General features: G+C 39.9%; 1 long non-coding RNA gene across 3 annotated transcripts; it reads right to left on the bottom strand.

The window, feature by feature from the left end:
* Positions 1-2512: 2512 nt before the first annotated feature.
* Positions 2513-18018, bottom strand: LOC137232157 (uncharacterized). 3 transcript variants are annotated; one of them, XR_010946889.1, is made up of 5 exons: positions 14849-14914; positions 14670-14762; positions 12151-12197; positions 5125-5288; positions 2513-3117 (listed from the first exon to the last, which is right to left on the bottom strand). It is a non-coding gene; the product is annotated as an uncharacterized lncRNA (long non-coding RNA). The 3 variants fall into 3 exon arrangements; XR_010946888.1 differs by lacking the exons at positions 5125-5288; positions 14849-14914 and adding an exon at positions 17895-18018; XR_010946887.1 differs by lacking the exon at positions 5125-5288.
* Between the last annotated feature and the right edge of the window lie 2518 nt (positions 18019-20536).

The raw sequence follows: 20536 nt of genomic DNA, 5'->3' as shown, positions 1-20536 counted from the left end.
TAACACTGCCATAGTAATAGTTTCAATAAATTTCATCCACCATCTAAGCAACACATAATGCAGAAAATCTTCAAACCTTAGTCGACGACCAGGTTTGAAGATTTAGAAGATAGTAGAAGACTCTGTCTACTGGCCACAGTCCCCAAAGCCTCCATACATATGGAGTCCCACTCTTTGGCATCCTTTTTTTTTATAAGATGTCACAGAGGTTTAAAGTTGGACAGTTTTTTTAGAACAATATCACTTTCTGGTAAAACTTTTTATCAAGACCCCAAGACGAGTAATGATAATAACAGCCCCTTTCATCTGAAGGGCCTCAGCAGCAACTCACAGTACTGTTGACATACACCGTCCCACTTGAATATCAGTGAAAACCATCATGTAGACAGAGCTGGGGACATTACAGCTATTTGCCAAAAGAAGATACTGCGGGTCAAGGAAACTAAATGGGTTAACAAAAGCCAAGTAGACATCACGTCTGAAGATTCATGGTCTTATTTTGCTCTTTTTGTCATAACCTGCTGAGGGATTTTTTTAGACTGTAATGTCTACCAGATAGCAATCGTTTTGCAAGGCACAAAAATTGTATAGGATAATTAGAAGTAAGATTCATAATAAAGAGGTGCTTCATGGTTGTTCACTCAAGCAGACTGGTAGCCAGTGTAAACTCAATGATATGTGATAAGCTTGTGTCAGTAGAAACAAAATTTTGTCACTGTACCTTGACAAGAATTGCTAGTGTGCAAGTTAACCCAGTAATGTTTCCTCAAGAAGATATATATGTGTATATATATATATATATACACACATACATATACACACACATAATATATATACACATACATTATATACACACATATAGATAACACATATATGCATACCTACACACACATACATATATATTTACATATATATATACACATACATATGGAGAACACAAACCCTCTCTATATAAATAGTACATGTACTGTACTAGAGGTCGCAAATATAAATGCTTTCAGGAACCAGCCAACCTTAAATTAGTCAAGTGGGCACTTGTGAAACAACTAAAAATGAGGACCATGGTGAACTGGACACTGCCAGTCCTTATTCAGCTCCAGGCTATTGTTCCTATAGGAGAATACAGGCCTGGTATTTCCAGATCTTCACATTTTTCTAGAGAAACTGGATTCTTCTATGAAATCTCCTGATTTTTAAATGTGGGAAACTAATTCAATTTTTTTATGCTGTACAAGAAAAGAAAAAAAAATACAAACACAGCACTAATCACATCCATAGGTCCAATTAGGCCAGCAGACCACCAATATACAGCTTCTATTGAATTCCAGTGTTAATACAAGAAAGTATTTGGCTTGTTAGCCCAGGGGTTCCAGGATAGTGGAACCTGGGACTAAGTTCTAAGGAATGAGAATCAGGTGAAACTAAAAGACAATAGTATAATTACCAAGGATAGGATGAAGACTGAAGTCCTGAAAAAAGTGAAGTGTTTGCCTAAATTTCCATCCCTCATGCCTGTGATCCAGACATGGAGAATTATTTGTGGTTCTTGAGTAAACTGTGAACCCCATCACCTCTGGGCCTTGGCAAATGCTGTTCTGATGCCTGAACACCCTCTATTTCCTCCTCTCGCTTTTACTGGTCACCCTATCTTCATACTCCAGATTCCGGGCCACATCTCACCTGTTCCAAGTATCACTTAGCAACTCCGCACTCTAATCCTGTCCTTGGCAGTGCTACGCTGTATAGTTTATCACACAGAACTGTATTTGTCTGTTTTCTTGCACTTCTTCTGGATGACTCCAGAGGGTCCTTGAAGGCAAAATCTCTGCTTTATTAGAGTTTATAGTCTCAACTTTTAAAATACTGTCTGGCACATAGTTGGTGCACAGTATTTCTTAAATGAATATATGCTAAATAATAATGTAATAAAAATATTTTATAGCCTTTCAGATAAGTAATTTGAAAAGTAAAATATGACTCCAAGTAGAAAAGTTATGACATTTCTATTTTCAAGTTATAAATCCTCCTGTATCTATTTCTTATAAGCTAAAGGCAGGTCCTTTCCCTTTCCTCCTGCCTTGATAGTAGATAAGATGGCTAGATTGATGGCAGCCTTCTTGTGACTATAAGGAAAAGGCAAAGAGAATTGCAGAGGTGTTAGACTTGACGTCATTTATCGTTGAACCCACTCTGCCATCCAGTGCTGTCTGGGCCTTTTATTTGAGGAAAAGGCACTGTTTTCTAAAAATTCTAATTAAAGTATTATAAAGAATAGGCACATTTACTCAAGGATAGAGCACTATTTTAGGAGGAGAGGCTTGTTCTGTTGAAGGTTAATAAAAGATATGATTCCATGCATGAATTAACCTTAGAGGAAATTAACCTAAAGGAAAATGCCTTAAAAGAAAAAACTACACATAATGAATTAAATTATTATTACTTACTCTCTCCTCCCAAACAAATGCATGTTCATCCCAAGTTAATCACTAAATTGAAAAGGTATTTTATTCCAGCAGAAAATGAACGGTCTTTAGCAAGTAGGTCATTTGTACCTAAAGCAAATAATTAGTTACACAGGACACCAAAGAATAAGGTAAAAATCTATACAATTACTTTAACCACTTTTTTCCAGTAAAATATAAGGAACGAAAAATACATTCATGGTTACTTTCGAGTCACTGACTATGGAGTTTTTATAAAATACACTAAAATAAAATATACTTGAAAAGAAGGACACTTTTAATATACCAACAACTTCATTTTATGTAGACGGCTTCAAGTTATATGATTTTTAACTCAAATTCTAATATTTGCAAATGAAAGACAATCTATATGGAGTTGGATTTACTTTGTCCTGTTTAAAACAATTTCTAACAACTTGTTAAACTATGATTAAGGCAGCATGACTCAAGTACAATATTAGAAAAATATAAGTGGCAAAATATTCAATTGTTTTTCTAGGAGAGGAAGACAAGTAAAAAGCTTTATTCAAACATCTGAATAGGGGAAGACACATCCAGCGGCTCCATCCTCCATCCTGAAGTCACCTGGGTCTTGAGATCCCAGGTCAGGGTCCTCATCTGAAGTAGAAGGACACCTCAGAATAATTCCAGATCCCTTGAGATAATCAGAGGTTGCTGACAAATGAGATGTAGGGATTTCAAAAGGAAGGAGGCTAAACAAAAAAAGACGAGCCAAATGCCAGGAATCACCATGGAAGATAAGTAATCAAATAAATGTAATTGCCGACAAAGATGTGACTAAAGCATGAATAAAACAACGAGGCAAACGTTTTAAGCAGTAGAACGGGAAAAAGGAGACAATGGATCCAATTAGGGATAGAAAAGCAAATAGCAGTGTTACACACTTCAAGAATGTCAGTCTGACTTTGCTATTTTATTGACAATTTTGAAGTGTGGGTTACCTCATGTATCATATGGTAGTAAATGCTGGGATCACAAGGGTTCACCTGTGCGTTGAAAGGCCACATTACAATTTGCATAGATTTTGATACACTGAAGAGAGCCTCAAAGTGCTCAATGACAAAACATATTTTTCCTTTCAAAATATACTTTTAACTGCCACCAAAGTGAAATTACTTGCATAATGGGTGAAATTACTTGCAAAATGGTTTAATCAAAATCCAAATGCTAACTGATGAATGTAGTAAAAGCATCATTTAGTAGGCAGATTTCACCAAAATGAATCCTTGTTAGTTTTTTGTTATGAAATACGGACAAGAAAAAGCCAGAGGGCAGATATTCAAATCCTTGTCAACAAGCCTCCCCCAGTTTAGCTATCCTATGGCTGTTATATATGCTATGACCCATCCAGAATGCCAGGTTCACATAAAAGTTTAAAACTGCAAAGAGTGGGAACCATAAAGTCACACTGGGATGAGGTCCCCCTACACTGAGATTTTACTATCTCGTAGTAAAATGTGTACATATACGCCTGTGTGCCTGGAATTTTATTCATAAAGAACATGCATAACAGAGATTAGAATCACAGTAGACTATATTCTGTGAAACAAAGGAACAGACAGTTGGAAACTAATGTGGATGAGAAGATTCAGTTAATCAGTCACAGAAAATGGAAGCAAGTGTTTCTTATATACTGTGCACACTACAGACAAATACACAAAGGCAAAGCTTGGTAGAGAGATGCACCAATCATTGCTTCCACGCTCAGCCATTTAGACCCCTGGTTTTGAAAGAACATTTCAGAATTACTAATTTGCAGATGGTAGGAGGCCATGTAGGAAGTAATGTTAATATGTCCAACGTAAAATACATATTAAACAAGTGTACTTACTTATTTAATCTCATTTCTAACCTCAGGAAATCAGAGCATCCTTCCTATCATTGTGGCCTAAATGAGGTTTTATCACAAAAATAAGTCGTTCAGAGTCCTCTCTTCCTGAACAATAATAAGACTATAAGGTCTGAGGATCTCATGTCTAAACAACTGTGAATAGCATCCAAAGGATAGAAAGATTACAAAAAGTGGATTTGCTTCCAACGACCCTGGTGGTAAACTTCTGGCTCTTTGAGTGACTCTCATGTTTTGTATGTAGTGGAAAGCCTGCGTTTCCTTTTGTCCTCATCAAAATAATGTAACTATCACCTTGCACACGTCTCTGCCTCGAGTACACATCCCATGTAGGCGTCCCATTCCTCTAAGCCTATGCTTTTCAAAAAGTGATCCCATGACCCCCTCCCCCATCCACTCCATCAAACCCACTTTTGTATGTTATGCTTGGGAATGCAATATGATACAAACCCCATGGAAGAGAATTTGGCCATAGCTAACAAAATTATATATTCATCTACCCTTGAACCCAGCAGTCCCACCTCTAGGAATTTATCTTGAAGCTAATCCTCCAAAAATATAAAAGCATATATGCACACATTTATTCATTGCAGCATTATTTGTAACTGCAAAATATTGGAAACTGCTTAAATGTCCAAGCACAGGAAATGGTTGAATAAACTCTGGCACAGACACACAACAAATACTATCCCCTCCTAGAAACGAAAGAGGAAACTCTAGGAAGTGATGCGAGATGAGGTCCAAAAGCTCTCGTAAGTGAAAAATCGAAGCACAAAACATCATATCCCGTACCTTTGTTTAAGAAAGAAGAGGAGGGCTTCCCTGGTGGCGCGGTGGTTGAGAGTCCGCCTGCCGATGCAGGGGACACGGGTTCGTGCCCCGGTCCGGGAAGATCCCACATGCCGCGGAGCGGCTGGGCCCGTGAGCCATGGCCGCTGAGCCTGCGTGTCCGGAGCCTGTGCTCCGCAACGGGAGAGGCCACAACAGCGAGAGGCCCACGTACCACAAAAAAAAAAAAAAAGAAAGAAAGAAAGAAGAGGAAGGGAACTAAGAAAACATACATATATCTACTTCTCTTTACAAAAAAATTACAGGGGAAAAATAAAACAGAAATAATTAAGTTGGTCACCTAATCTATTAATTATTAATTACAATTGATAATATTTATAATTAATAATTATAAATAATTATAACCACAATGTAGGGGGAAACCTAATTTGAATAATTTATAACAGTTTTGACCACATGCCCTGCTTGTCCTCCATCTCGGGCAGGGCAGGGAGATGGGAGAACTGGAAAGATCCTGAACTCTTTCTAGCAGGTTTGTTTTTGTAGTACATGTGGGTGAAGGTATTCTGATACTATCTCAGATGTAACACGGGATTGAGCAGATGAGTCAGTGTGCTGATGTTTCGGGAAGCCAGGATTCTCACTGGGAAAGGAGGGACACGTAAATGTGGGATGGGAGAAGGCAAGAAAGGTAAACTGGAATTGGAGATACTGGCATAGACCCATGATACCTAAAATACGTGTGTGTGTGTATATGCATGTACATATATATGCATGTACATGTGCCCGTGTGTAGAACATATGCATGTGTGCACGCATAATTGTGTGTGTGGGTGCGTGTGTATATGTATGTGTCTGTGCAGGTACATGTGCCCATGTATATGTGTAGACCCCGTGCTTGTGTGCATGTGTACTTATACATGTGGGTGCACTTGTATATTTCTTGGCTCTTTCCAGGAACAATGAGGACAGGTGAGGTGCAGAACTTGATCTCTAATACCACTCCCCACAACAAGGAACCAGGGTCCTTGGAGAAGTGGCTGAAAGCTGGGCTGGGGAAGGATGATCCTGGAGCTACAAGATGAGCCTGGAACATTCTGTTACACCAGAAGGTAAAAATGTGCTCCAAAGAATCATGGAAATATGACGCAGGCACAAGGAGCCATCTTGAAGGGTCTCTACTGGCCAAATCTGGAATAATATGAGCTTAAAACTATATGAGGGGACTTCCCTGGTGGTCCAGTGGTAATGAATCCTCCTTGCAATGCAGGGGACATGGGTTTGACCCCTGGTCAGGGAACTAAGATCCCACATGCTGCAGGAAAATAGGCCCACATGCCACAACTACTGAGCTCGTGAGCCTCAACTAGAGAGCCTTCGTGCCGCAAACTACAGAGCCCACGCACCACAACTAGAGAAGAGAAAAACCCGCACGCTACTACTAGACAGAAGTCCATGTGCTGCAACGAAGAGCCCGCATGCCTCAATGAAAGATCCTGTGTGTTGCAACTAAGACCCAACGCAGCCAAAAATAAATAAAATAAATCTTAAAAAAAAAAAAAAACTAAATGAGGATAATAATTAGAGGCCACTTGGGGTGGGGTGGGGAGGGGACACATGAAGCCATGTGTCCATACAGATAACACACATATGCATGCATACATACACAGGGGGGGAGGGAGAGTTCTTGGTTCCAGGACAATGTCACGCACTGACAGGTACCCGTGGAGGGGGTGCTGAAGTGGGTCATGATGACCTTTCCAGGTGTTACATTCATACCCTGAGTTTTGTTCTTACAGTTCAAATAGTTGACAATTAAGCCCAAGAGAATGTTGCTTCTTTGGGCTCTCAGGTGATATTCTCTTTCTTAACATCAATATTTTACTGCTAGGAAGAGAGTCACAATGTCTGATGAACGCTACCAAGGAGATGGCAAATACAGAGGACTGAGGTCTCTTTACAGTTTCTTTATGACTCCTCTGAACATTAGTGTAATATATCTAGAAAAATAAATTAAGAGGTTTAATTGAAGTTTTATGACAAAATGAGGACATTTTTTAATGGGAATTTAAAAGTTCTGAGCATTGCTACTCAAAGCATTAAACAAATGAAAAGCAATGAAAAGAAAAACTCCAAACTGGCCTAGACATCCCCAGGTGACCCAGCAAGAACATTTTCCTGTGATGCGGTAATTGCACAAACTTCTGTCATTTTTCTCTCTGCCCTACTATCTTTCAGAGAGCCTAAAGCCGATCAATAACATTCATTTTAAGTCTAAAATACTGGCAGTTGAAATGTGGATTAAGTCCAATCAAGACCTCTGAAAAGTGCCACCAGTGCTTTTAAGTGACCATGATAAGAAGGCTTTCCAGTAGATTAAAAAAACAAAAGTAACATTCATACAGAAAGGCAAATAAAACCCCAGAAATGATGGAATGGAAGAACACAAAGACCAGCAGAGAGGAACAGTGATGGCAGAGTAAAGAAGCCAGAAGGGTGCACCTCTGAAACACTTTAAAGGTCAGAGAGTGAAATGAGAAAGCGGGGGGAAAGTATTTGTTCTAGACAGGCCAGCTGGGAGGAAATGTTTTCTGATTTCTATAGTATGGACCCGGCAAAGAAGCCAGCCAACCCATGGTGGGAGTCACTCGTTTTGAAGCCAGTCTATTTTGTTTAAGAGATGCTTTAATAACCTGATGTCCAGCTAAGGAAATGTTGGCACTGCCAAGTTGAATAAACATGAAACAGCACCACTTGCACTAAACATACCACCCCATTTGGGGTTAGACACACCAGAAATGTATCAGAATTTAAAATGTATATTTCTGAGACAATTCCATCTGTGGCTTTGTGAGAAAATATTTTTGAATATTTTAAATCATCACTGAGAAAAAGGACATTTCCATTTTATAGGAAGTTTGTCACTTTTTCTTCTTTTTATTTCGTTGACATTTTTATGAGAAGCATATCAGAGCAAACAAAATAGCTTTAACAACTTACTGAGAGAACCCTAAATCACATTTTCATGACAGAAATATATACATATATTATTAGAAAAAGTGCCTATTTCCAGAAACAAAAACTAACTCTTCCTGGTCATCTGTTTTCTTTTCTTTTCTTTTTAACTGTCTACTCTCACTAAATTTTCCAAGATACATATTTTGGGGTTTCATTATTCTTCAATACTGAAAATGGACTTATGTTTCAATCTTTTTTAATATAACTTGCTTTCTTCTAGGTTCTAATAAGAATGCTTCCTGAAATATAGATAAGAACACGATGGTATCTAAGTCCTAACACACAGGCACAATCTCGCCCCTATGTGAACAAGGATATCACCCCACAGTATCATATTAAAACCAGTTCTAAATATGACTTGGGCAGAATTGTTGCTTTATAGCTCTGTACCTTTTAAATTAGAATTTTTTCAGATTTCACGTAACCCAATTTGTGGTATATGCATATTACTTTTTAGACTATATCTAGCACATGATCAACTCAAAAATAAATTTCCCGATACCATGAACATGGCCCATGACCTCTACTTATAACCTGTGCAGCACCTTCAAGGTGAGGGAACTTACTCCTTCAGATTTTTTCTTTTCCTGATGGAAGCGGTTAGATTCCATACCACCCAATTAGGTAATTAAAGGATCAAGTACAGATCCAGCAAACTCTGGAAACAAAGTTGCAAGGGCTGTAGAGTGGAGCCTGCTGCCTTAGAGACGCCCTCCCGACCCAATTCATTCCTCCTCTCCTGCCCCCTTCCCCATCTGCCTGACCCCACCCCCAACAAGGTTGAGGCAATGCTGTGGTATTTTGAGACTAGCTCCAAAGGTGGATGAAGCCACAAAGCACAACTAGAAATATGTGAAGACATTTAGGGCAACTCATTAATCAGATTTTAAAAAGCTGGGTGTGCAAACCTTCAGAGTATGTGGCATCTTATACATCAAGAATTCAGGAACCTCTCCTCCCATGGTAAAAAGTGTTTAAGTGGGCTGTGTTGAGAGTCAATTTATAATAACTGACTATTTTTATGGTATTAGTACACAATAACTATGTTTTTTTTTCTTTCTGCGATTTTGTGCAAATAATCCTTTCCTTTCTTATGTAAATAGTATTAAAAATTAAATGATCACAAAAGACTTTTAGGCATTTACTTTATGGAGCCATAATGTTTTCCAAGTCAGAGATAGGCTAACTGTTGCAGGTTGGGTTTCCCAAAAACAGACGCAAGATGGATTGGGGATCAACAGCTGTGAAGGATAAGGGACACAAAGCTGGATTGGGCGAAGGGAAAAGGGAACTTCAACTCCTAGCTAGGAGCTTCAGCGAGCCGGGCCCATTAGAGCTGGTTGGGAGGAGATGGCCAGCGAGGCTTTCATCCCTTTCGCCATGTCAGTCACTGGAAGGGGGTTGTTTGAACAGAGGGAGACAGGGCAAAGCATCTCTGCCGCCGAGGCAGACACACAAGGACACGTGACAAGTGCGGACTGTCTGCTCACTGCACTCCCCACAGCTGGCCGGCAAGCTCTTCCTTGAAGAAAGATCCAGGCAGTACACTCCGTGTCCACCAAGCTGGTACTAACTGGCTAGACTAGAGCCCTACCTAGCAGCCTCTTTCAAAGTTATCTGTATCCTCTGCTCTGTAGAGCAGTTCCATTTAACAAACAAACATTTAAACAAAAAATATTTGACATTCCTACATGACTTTGGAAAACACAGGGAGAGTCGCTCTTAGGGAGGCTGCCTTGAGCTGCTTCCCATGTCTGTTGAGCCAGTTACATCATCAGCAAAGCTGGCAAGCACTCTCCTTTGTAGAAGCCACCATCGGCGTCTGGCCCTGGGTCAGAGCTGGGCCCACAGCTCTGCGGTCTGCTCAGGTTCAGGGAACCCCCAGCAAATGGCAGAGTGTCCTTCACTTCAGACATCTTCAGGAACTAGAAGAAGTGAACCACGGTGATTTCTGGCTTGCTAGTCAGTTAAAACCACAGACCAACAAGAAGAAGTGCTTTCCAGGTGATGATGTAAACAGCAACCTCCCCAGGCCCCTCTCAAACAGCTGGGGTGCCTGAGGAGAAGCAACATTGGGAGCTGACTGCCTAACAGCCCCCCTCAAACAGGCCATTCCTAGACTTGCTTTCCTCCTCCAGCATAATCATGCTCATCCTCGTTGCTATGGGGATTACCCTGAGGGTAATCACCTGTGAACAAGCGCAGGTTTGGGCAGCCCTCTCCAGTCTGATGTTTCTCTTGCCCCCTTGATCTGAACATGAGGACACTGAGAACAGAGCCTGGAGTCCAGAGAACCCCCAAGGTCAATATCATGGTCCCGAGCTCTGGACTCCAATAATGCCTTATCATCATTCAAGCTTGTTGAAGACTCGCCTACTCTGACTCTTGATTTTCATCCTGACTGATCCTCTTCCTGTGAGTGTTTAAACAAATCTTTTCTAGATCTCTCTCTCCTCATCTGAAAATAGGGTGGGTGGGTGTGTGGTTGGTGTAGATAATGACTAACTCCAAAACTCCAGGGGCTAGGACACTGCTGTATGGATCCAAAGGCACAGCTATGGGACCTCTCTTCTCTATCATGAATCAATCACCTGGCAAGTGAAAATAAAATGAATCACCTATTAAATGATAATCAGCATACCACTTTGGATATGTGGTGATACAGGCTTGAAATGATCTCCTTTCTCTTTCAACCAACCCAGAGTTTGCTTTAAGACCAACAAGAGCCTAACTTTGGTCCTTCAAAAGTTCATTCAAAAAAAGCAAACTACCTTAAAAAAAAAACCACAAGAAAACATTCTCAGATCCTCTACTGGGTGAGCCTGACACCTGCTGGCCTCCATCTCCCCTGCAGTCACATTTCAGAAGGAGCATGTTTTTGCAAGATTCTAATACTACCTATGCAAATGTATCTGATATAGAATGGCAGAGTTTTCTGGAAAGGATCCCATCGTGGCACTTATGCAAGAGAGTGGCTGTGAGCAAGACTCCAGTGTATTTCAGTGATCCATTTAGGGATTAGGATTAAGAAAATAACATGTCGATAAATAAACTAAATTTTAGTCACACGTACATACACAGAGAATAATCTGAAAATTCTCAAGCTGTTCTAAATTTCCCCTGATCATTTATAAGAATCTGTAATCTGTTAGTGATACTTATGTGTTTATAGAAAATCAAAGTGACAGATAATATGAGAGAAAATGAGAAAGAAGCAAAGGGAAATAAAAGGAGAGAGAAAGATAGTAAGACAGAAACCTGGGAGTAGATGGAGAAAAAGAGGCAAAATGTAAAGAGGCAGCTCCAGGTACCAAGAGGCAAACACCGAAGTAGCCAGAGCTGGAGGAATCTTGAGTTAGGAAGCAAGAGGGTAGACCGTTCACTTTCCCCAAACAAAAACTGAACAATAAAGTAGAGAAAAGTGATCCAAGAACTTTTAAGCTGTTTGGTGACTAACACACCTCACTTAGCTGGCTGCTCTCTTAAGCTGCCAGCTTTATCTCTGTGACAGCCCATGGCGAGAATGTAAATTCTGGTCCCTCTACAAGGCAGTTAAATGTCCCCGGAAGTGAAGAACACATTTCCAAGGCAACACTGAATTCAAGAGTTTCATTTAAAAGGGGGCTTCTTATGCAAATCAAAACTGCAATGAGGTATCACCTCACACCAGTCAGAATGGCCATCATCAAAAAGTCTACAAAATACATTCAGTATCTTGTAATAAACTATAATGCAAAAGAATCTAAAAGAGAAAATAAATATGTATAACTTAATCACTTCTCTGTATACCAAAAACTAACACAACATTGTAAATTAACTATAGTTCAATTAAAAAATTAACCATAAAATGCAAATATGATAGTATTATTTTTTTTAAGTCTACAAATAATAAATGCTGGAGAGGGTATGGAGAAAAGGAAACCCTCCGACACTGCTGGTAGGAACGTAACCTGACGAAGCCACTATGGAGAATAGTATGGAGGTTCCTTAAAAAACTAAAAACATAGTTACCATATGATCCAGCAATCCCACTCCTGAGCATATATCTGGAGAAAACTCTAATTCAAAATGATACATGATAAAGAAGATGTTGGTATAGAAATGAACTTATTTACAAAACAGAAACAGACTCACAGACATAGAAACATAGAAACATATGGTTACCAAAAGGGAAAAGGGGGGAGGGATAAACTAGGAGTTTGGGATTAACATATACACTCTACTTTATATAAAATAAACAACAATGTCCTACTGTATAGCACAGGAAACTATACTCAATATCTTGTAATAACCTATAATGGAAATGAATCAGAAAAAGAATATATATATGTACATATATATATATATATATATAACTGTACACTTGAAATCAACTACACTTCAATCAATCAATGGGGCCTTCTTAAGATGTCACTGAACACTTTGTTTCCTTATAATCAATTTCTAGCACTAAGATAATTAGTTCTGCTGGGAGGAGGGAATACAGGTGCAGCCAAGGTATTTATATTGGGATATAATAAAATATACACTAGAATTCATTGGGATATGCTTAATGCAATAATAAAATACACTTCCTGCGCTATAATTTTTCTTATCTTTTGTTTGGGGTAGAAGTCAGAAGACCAGCGTTCTCCTCCTAGCTCTGCCACTCACTAAAGGTCATTTAACCTCCCTGAGACTGTTTCTTTATCCATAAAATGGGGACAACAACCACCTAGTCTAGCCACCTTGGAGGATTATGAAGATCAAATGAAATGACATCTTTGAAAACACTGTGAAATTTTCTGAGCTGGACTTTAAAAATGTGGAATCAAGAAACATTCTCCCTGGATAAGTGAGACGTGAACAGCCTTGGAGAAGAGAAAGATGCCAAAGGAGGGCCATTCCAGCAGAGATGGCGTTCCAGAGGAACCCAACCCCATCCAAGTCTGGGTGAAAGCTCTCAGAAGCTATGGTAACAAGGCTTAGACACACCACTAGCAAATGGAAATATTAGACACAGATGAGTTTCTTCTCTGGCTCTCAATATTGATTCAAATAAATGCCCTACCCTTTCTCATTTGAACAAGCTATTCTCTGCTTTGTTGCAAACTACCATGGAAGAAGAAAAATTGAATGTACCCTTCCATTCTGCAAACTACCATGGAAGAAGAAAAATTGAATGTACCCTTCCATTCTATCAGTTAGAAGTGGCCTTATAGGGGATTCCAGAGATGAAACAAATGAAGTTACTCCCGTGAGTAGGTTCCGACCTTGGTATCACATGGGTCCTTAACCACCCCATGGTTTTGTGTGCCTGTGACTCAGGCCACAGAGCAGGGATCCTGGATGGAGATGTATTTTTCCCAGGTCCTGGGCACCACTGTCTCTCAAGTGAATTTTGATTCCATGGAGATCGAAGGACACACAGAGGAGGCATGAATCAGAGGGTGACGTCACCCACTGAGGTTTTTCCACTTATTTGGGATAACTCGACTCCTACATGACTGAGCTAGTTCCTTGAAAATTTAGAACTTTGAGAACTGTCGAATTAGTTTTCACCTTAGAAATAACCTCATAATTGTGCCTAAAAAACATGCTGGACAGGCAGACTCTGAGAAGTTCCTTCCAGAATGATGATATCGGTTTTTTGTTTCTATTTACATAGCTATGCAAAAGGTGGATCTACTTGTAAGTCTGTGAACCTCTGCAAAGGAGTCCAAGTAGAGAGCATGTACCCCAGGATAGGCAAGAAGAAAAGATCAGAGCTTCAATTTATATTTGTTTACCTCATCCTTTTTAAAAATCATAAGTTTGTATATGTTTTATGATGCGCATTATCGAATAATATCACAGTGCATTTAAATAATTTACAGATGCACACAATATATAAATAAAATTGTTCATTAATATCAGTGCCTTATCCCCCAAAATTCTGCAGAACACAGAAATACAGTAAAAAATATTTAAAGAATATATTCTGTTTAATTTTGTCATATAGAAGATTACATGCTGCCTAGTAGGTTGGTTGATCCTTAAAGCTCAGTTCTGTCCCCAGTTTACAAGTGTCAAAGACTAACACTAAAATTCTAGAACTTTGATCCTAAGTGAGTCCAGTAAGACAGGGGAAATGCATTGATATCAATGGATCATGACTAGAAGCAGAGCTGGGTCTAGTGTCATTACAGACATCAACATGTAACACACATGTAACCTACGAACAAAGCCATGAAAATACTAATGTCACACACATGGTGTGATGTTTATATTTTTCAATAGAAGTCGTGTCACAGCATTGGAACCCCCAAGGCTAACCTGAAATTGAATGTTTCTTTAACTCAAAGTCTGGGAAGTTCAAGAACTTGATCTTCAAAATGGCACAATCAAGGCAAAACAAGTTAACCTGGTGATCACATCCTCATCAGAAAAGCTCATTTCCCTACGCTGACCTAACTGTCATATCTGAGGAATCACAGACAGAAGGGGTGACAAAACATTGGCTTAAATACAGCACCAGGGAGCCCTCTCTCTCTGTTACATATATAACTTACCGTCATTACTTGATTCACTTTCCGGAATGAGGTGCCCTTCGGAGCTGAGTCATCAGCAGAATCAGGTCAGCCAAGATCTGAGACAGTTCCTTCCTGTGGGGCAAAAAGTAACTCATCACGTCCCTTTTATTACTTCTTGTTTTGAATTTTAAATTTTATCCACAGGACCCTCCATTCACCTCACTATGGCAGAATCTAATCCCCAGAGCCACAGAGATGGTGACTTTCTCCAGATTTAATGAAGACAACTGGCATGACCAACCCCCCCAAACCCCCACCCCACCCCCGCCCCACCAGGAATGACTCATTCGGTAAAGCGCAGTGAGGAAGGTCATAAATTCAAGTCCTCTGCTACTTCCAAGTACCAAAGCAGACAGAAAATGCATTCCAAAGGTGAATTGCCAAAGGTTGTCAAAATTGTGCTTCAGTTACTAGACAAGTAATTAATACAAGGACTTTTAAAAAAGAAATTATTGTTACTTATCAACCTAACATTTTATTATTTATCCAGGTTTGTGACTGAGAGAAAATATAGACTTTTTCAGCCTTAGTAAGTCCTCAGCTTACTTTCTTCCCTAAATTCTGCTTCTTACTTTGATAAACTATGACCACTCAAAATACCCCCACCATGACACTAGCAACTTACACAGCAATCTCACTCCTGGCCATATATCCAGAAAAGACGAAAACTCTAATTTGAAAAGATACATGCACCCCAATATTCATAGCAGCACTATTCACAATAGCCAAGACATGGAAGCAACCTAAATGGCCATCAACAGAGAAATGGATAAAGAAGATGTGGCACATACATACAATGGAATACTACTCAGACATAAACAAAAAGGAAATAATGCCATTTGCAGCAACATAGATGGACCTAGAGATTATCATACTAGGTGAAGTAAGTCAGACAGAGAAAGACAAATATCATATGATATCATTTATATGTGGAATCTTAAAAAATGATACAAATGAACTTATTTACAAAACAGAAACAGACACACAGACATAGAAAACAAACTTACAGTTACCAAAGGGGAAAGAGGGTGGGGGAGGGATAAATTTGGAATTTGGGATTTACAAATACACACTACTATATATAAAGTAGATAACCAACAAGAACCTACTGTATAGCACAGGGAATTATATTCAATACCTTATAAGAACCTATAATGGAAAAGAGTCTGAAAAAGAACATATATATATATATATATATCTGAATCACTTTGTGGTACACATGAAATTAACACAATAGTATAAATCAACTACACTTCAATTTTTAAAAAATAATAATAAAATAAAAGGAGAAAACTATCAACTTAATCAATCCATCCATCAAAACTCTAGTGGCAGCATGGACGTTGACGAAAGACAGGTGTCCCATGTGCTCGAGCATTCTTTTAAATTAGGGCTCTTTATATCATGTAGTCATGGCTGATCTGCTTTAAAATATTACCACATGAAGAATTTTTTTAAAGACTCAAGGCAACAAGTGCCTTGGCATCATCTTCCTCTTGTTTTGGAAGTAGAAAATATTCAAAGCTGAGTAGACTTCTCAAGAAAGCCACAAACACCCAGGGTACTGACTTCCTAGGACTTAGTAAGAGACAGTCACCTAGCTCTGTTACCTCCAGCCCAGGTCCAGCACCATATACACACCTTGGCCCTTACCCCTGCCACACACTTCTCAGAAAACTTCCTGCCCAAGATCCTGGGCTTCAAATCCAGACTGTCTAGTTCCGAATCCTAGTCTTCACACCTGCTAGCTGTGTGACCTTGACAAGGTCTTTCATCTCTTGGTGTCTCAGTTTCCTCACTTCCTAAGAAGTATCTTATTGTGTTGGTTTAAAGATTGAGTTAGTAAGTATAAAGGATGCTCTGTACTCAATGATAATGCCTGGGGGTTGGAGGGCGGGGCGGGGGGTGGGGTAGGTGGATGGAATTGCCCAGGATGGGAGGCCATGTCTCAGCACGCTAGGAGGAGGTGGAAGAAGGTGGCTTCTTCTCCTCTTGAATGAAAGCAAGCCAGGGAGGCTTCAAGAGAATCCTTGGATGGAAACTTGGGGCCTCAGGAAGGAGAGCTGGTGCCTCTCCCAGTTGGCTGTCTACTGCCCTACTGCCCTAGACAGGAAAGAGTAACTTGGACAGAAATGGTAGATGGGGAGAGGCGAGTGGCCCATGTGTGGTTTGGCTAAACAGGGATGTTGGGTTTCCCGTGGGCCAAGTGCACACCATGGGAGGTAGCTGAACTTGAGCATCCTTGCTGTTTAGAGGGAGTATGCATGGAAGGCAACCTCCCTCTCTCTCTCTCTCTCTCTCTCTCACACACACACACACACACACACTGCTCCCAGACCCCAAAACACCAGCCTGGCCAGTGGGTGGAGGGAGGGGAACTTTAGAATGGAAATGAGAATTTAAATTCTATTGAACTGAGGCTTTTAAATGCCCTAAAAATATCTGCAGAGTTAGTACAAGTGTCCGGAGAGTCACTACAAGGCAGCATATGAGGTTTGAGGGACCGTGGTTGGAGTCCACACCAAGAGGAAAAGAACCCTGTTCCCTGTTTGAATTGCAGTGAGTTCAGACTGATGAACAAACTGGTGTCAGCTACAAATTGGCACTTGCCATCTACCTCTACAAGGATTAAATCATGTGCTGCTGCAGCTGGTTACTCTCAACACCCCCTGAAAGGAGTTCAGGGTGGAGAGCAGAAAGGAGGCACTCTGTGCTCTGGGAGAAACTGGCACAACAGGTCTTCAGATAGTTAGATATTTTCAGGAGCTGATTTTATGAGCCCAATTCTTGCATCTCCTCATATCTAGAAAAGCACCAAAATCCTTCATGGTGACGTCTGCTCCTCGTGACTGGCAGTAACCTGCACGAGACTAGCAGGAACCTTCTGTAAAAAAAATATGTGCTTGATAGCATGTACTCCTCCTTCACCAAAATCACATATATACTGACCTTCCCCCCTACCTCTTTTGGAGCATTCCTCAGAGCTATCTGAAATGCTGTCTCCCAGGCTGCAGTTCTCATTTTGCCCCAAATAAAACTTAACTCGCAACTCTCACATTGTGCCTTTTTTTTAAGTCAACACTGGTTAGAAGAGCATCATGGTCATCATGGAGGTTACTAACTCCTAAATCCAGTTTCCGCATCAATACCACACTGCACATGTCTTACCAAAAGAAAAAATTAATCTTGTACAAATGTAATTACCTGGAATTATCCTTCTCTAAATAATACATATGGGGTTTTGCCTACTTCATAATCCTTATTCTCTGAAATCTGATGTCACCTCCAAATCACAGGAGTGGGTCTCAAGTTGATCTCTCTGCAATTCAGCCCCTGCCTCTGCCACAGCTGAATGGACCAGCAGGGATCACATGACCAGCGGGATCACCTGACCAGTGAGGATCACATGTTCTCTGAAATCCAAAAGTCCATCATATTTTACAAAACAACGAAAACCTCCTTCTACAGAGTCAATTCTATGAAATCAGGGCAAGAATGAAATAGTATTGGTCTAAAAAGTCAGGAAAGTGTTCTCCTAAAAATTCCATAGTACTTGGTCTGCTGTTTTAACTCAGATATGTTAGATCTGATATGTTAGATCAAGTTATGTTAGATCAAGTCTGGCTTAAAGTGGAAAACTATAAAGATCTCCAGGCAACCAAGTCTTGACCTTTTCTCATTTCAGTCTTTTAATTTTAGTACTTTAAGTGGATTGACATGTAACTACAATGCCTATTTTAATACCCGTGTGTAGTAAAATGTTTTTTGTTTTCGATTTTTTTTTTTTTTGGTGTTACTTTCATCTTCATAAAGATAAAAATCATGAAATAGACCTGTGTTCTTCAAAGTGGCGTGAACACACCCTGGGGAGATGCACGCAACCCAAAAACAATCCACCAGAGTGCAGGAAAGATATGTATGTCTAATGATGGACATAGTGTATTAGTGCAGTATTAGGTATATATATGTCTAAATAAATAGACACGTATGTATCGGGTTCGCATGCTCAAAAATGATAGAGGTACTCTTGAAAAATTTAGGCCACTGAGACAGCCAAGAAATCTCCACTTTTCCTGACCTGCCGGCTTTTCAGTCCTAGAGCACAGTGCCATCTAGGGGTGCCTGAGGTAATACAGTCATGCTATTCGAGTAATTTTTCTAAGAAAAATAGTCTTGTCACTCAGATGGCAAGACAAACAAATAATAATGTTCTAAATAAGAGACACACAATTTTAACTATGTCATGGGAAGCTTTGAAAACAGTATTTCTATAGTTTCCTGCTGCTGCCCTGAGGCTTTTTCCTCTGTCCCCCTAAAGGTAGATGCTTTCCTAAAGCTGCCACGCTTTCTTCCCTGCCTCATGCATTCTTCTCTCTCTCCCTGGCCTACGTTCCTTCCGCCCTTGAATCTGTTTCTGATCACACCAGCGAAAGGGCTGCACCCTCCTCTATGCTTCATACCTCTTTCCCTTAGAGCACTTGTCCTGGTGACTTCTGATGATTTGTTTCCTTGCCTGTCTCCCTAGTCTATCATCTTCTAAAGCAGCACTGTTCAGCAGAAAGATAATAGAAGACACAAATGTAAGTCACCCTTAATAACTGTAAATGTTCTAGTAACCACATTTTAAAAAGTAAAATGAAACAGGTAAAGTTTATCTTAATAGATTATATTTAATGTATTCCAAATATTATCATTTCAATATGTAATCAATATAAAAAATTACTAATGAGATATTTTCCACATATTAAGTCTTCAAAATCCAGGGTCTGTTTTACATTTATAGCACATGTCGATTTGAACTAGCTACATTTCAAGGACATAGTAGCTACATGTGTCTAGTGGGCTGTATTGAGCAGTGATTTCTAACGGCAGGGTCTGGTATCTCCTTACACTTAGTAAATGTTCAATAAATGCTTCGAAGATAAATAACTTTAAGCTGATAATGCTGCTAGATGTTCTCTGGGAAAATCTGTCCTTTTTGTATCATGCATTGGGTCTCTATAAATAGACACCACAAAAAAATCTACAAACAAGCCTCTCTTACAGGAGAAAAGGAGTCTAGCAAATCTTATCAATCTCTCATTTTGTTCTAAAAACTCCTTTTAGAGGTAAGTTATGCACATGGATTTCAACGTGTTTAATAATCATAAAATTAGCAATTGTCAGACTCCTAACGATGCACCTAGGTTTCTCCTTATAATATGCCATATATTGTTAATCACTTTTTACAAGTCTTCTCACTCTGCCAGCACAGCACACCTTTTAAAGGCGAAGACTGCCCTGTTGTGTGCGTGGCTATACACTCAGGGCCTATTTATGGCTGGCACATGGTAAGCATTCTAAGAAGAAATTTGTTGATTTGGAAAATTTGAGAGCTTGGATCCATGTGTGTTCCACTTTTCTCTGGATTTGTGAGTTTCATCTATTTTTCCCATTCATCTCGAAAACAAGGAGCTCCTCACTCTGTGCTAAGTGTTGGAGGCAGGGAGGGTTAGGAACACTGCTCCTTCCTTCAGTCTGAGCACAACCAATGCAAAATGTAATCCCTTCTCAGGACTCACCTTCGCAGACCACTCCCACATCCCTACTCAGAGCGAGGACTGGGCCTTACCCGTGCCCATAGCATTTCTGTCTGCCACTGTCTCCGGCAGCTCTTGTGAGCTTCCTACAGCCCAGGGAAGTGGGTAGGCCCTTCTTAGAGGTTCCAAGAAGTTAAATAATGCCCCCCACCAAGGGTCAACATGTTAATAAATTGAACCCGTAGTAGAAGCCAAATATTCTGACACTTAAACCATGTTTCCACTATAATGGCTCCACCTCTGAAGTTTGAGAATGCATCTTCCAAG

This window comes from Pseudorca crassidens, chromosome 10 (assembly GCF_039906515.1).
Source record: "Pseudorca crassidens isolate mPseCra1 chromosome 10, mPseCra1.hap1, whole genome shotgun sequence".
Taxonomy (NCBI): domain Eukaryota; kingdom Metazoa; phylum Chordata; class Mammalia; order Artiodactyla; family Delphinidae; genus Pseudorca; species Pseudorca crassidens.
Note: the sequence above shows the minus strand (reverse complement) of the source record. Positions and strands in the feature narration are given on the sequence as shown.